The following is a 1,813-nucleotide window of genomic DNA, read 5'->3' on the forward strand; positions in this document are numbered from 1 at the left end:
TTAGATAATCAAATTCCTCTTCAGGTGTCTGGGGCCATTCAGTCTGGAGTCTCTGAGCTCACAACCAGCAGTTTCCAGCCTACAAAACATCTTACAGAGTGAAATGAAAACCTTCTTTCCTGTAAGTGAGAGTTTTAGAGGTCAAATGGCCCTCACTCATGGTCCATGTTGGTCATTATCATAACCAAACTCCGAAGACTTACTCCTTACTCTGGGCCATTACCATGCAAGTGGACTTTATATTTCAGGAACCCTAGAAATACATTACGGGGTTCTTGCTCGGTTTCAGATCCAAGCCAGTTCATTATTGGATCCGATAATGGACCTAGTTCAGGCTCTGTTGCAACTCTGAACCTATTTTGGACCAAAATGTGCTCAGATAAACTCGGAGAGCTCTAAGCACAAGTCCGCGGAGCTCAGATCTGAGGGAGTAATCCCCAGGATCCCAGCCGGCATGAGAGGACAGGGCACATGAAGGGTCCCGCGAGCGCCTCACTTGGTGACTTGATCTTCCTGGGGCTGCTGGAACCCTACTTCAGATCCCACCTCTGACACTAAGACTGCGGAAAGACAAACTTCAGTTTAGTTCAGTGGAATTAGATTGAGCAAAATGACTCCAGTTGGGGGGCCCCAGAATGACTTCCGAGTAGCCTTGTGGTTAAGGGATACCTATGAGCAGGAAAGGGGAAGTGACCTAAAAAGCGGAAGGAAAGACGGAAGTGAGGGGATGAAGGGATGAGGTAGGGAAATCCCGGGACTGCCACACCCCACACCCCGTCTCCTTGTGCGGCAGCTGTGACCTGGAGACCCCGCTGGGAGCAGAATTCCAAGCAAGGCTGTGGTTTGCTTAAAGAAACCAGAGCAGGAGAGCGGGTCTGGGCTTTCTCAGGCCAATATAGTTTAACAGTGTTTAAGTCTGATCTTTGGAACCGGATCTGTTTCCTGTTTTGAAATTAAGTTCACTGTTTTACTGGGTTCTTTACATATTCTGAATATGGGTGCTTCTCAGGTGTGTAATTTGAAAGATTTTCTCCAAGTTGTGCTTCATCCTTTTTTTTTTTTGAGAGATTTTTGCTACAGGGCACATGTGCTCTCCAGAGAGAAGAAAGCGAGAAATCACCCCCCAGGGGGGATGGCCAGGCCACAATCCCTTCTCCTCCATTCTCCCCTCAAGATTTTGGGCACGCACGCACACGCGCCTAGGTTGAGTTTTAAGCCACGAGGTCCAGGACTCCAGCTGCGGTCGACTATGTGGGAGTCCCGTGGCGGAACCATCACGCCATCTTCTGGTCCCTGTACCTCATCTTTCCATTCTCTTATCAGTGTCTTTTTTTTTTTTTTTTTTTTTGGTAAGAGGGCGTGTATACTCACTGGAAACGAGAGAGAGAGAGAGAGAATATGAGAAATCATCCCTGGGTGGGGGCATGGCCACATTGCAATCCCTTCTCCTCCACTCTCCTCTCAGAGTCTTGGGAATTCACGCACACAGTCCTGACATGTTTTTAAGTCACTGGGTCTGGGACTTGAACTGTGCAGTTGGCCATGTGGGACCCAGCCACCTTAACCTCCACGCCATTTGCAGGACCAGCAGATGGCATAGCAGCTATGTTACTGGACTCCCACATGGTCAACCACAGTTCCAGTCCTAGACCCGGTGGCATGAAAATCATGCTGGGTGTGCGTGCATGTCCAAGATCCCGGGAGGAGAATGGAGGAGGGATTGTAGTGTGGCCATCCCCCCAGGGATGATTTCTCACTTTCCTTCTCTCTGTGTCTCTCTCCAGTGAGCACCCTACGGCAAAAACATCAAAAA

This window comes from Tupaia chinensis, unplaced genomic scaffold (genome assembly GCF_000334495.1).
Source record: "Tupaia chinensis unplaced genomic scaffold, TupChi_1.0 Scaffold143624_1, whole genome shotgun sequence".
Taxonomy (NCBI): Eukaryota; Metazoa; Chordata; class Mammalia; order Scandentia; family Tupaiidae; genus Tupaia; species Tupaia belangeri.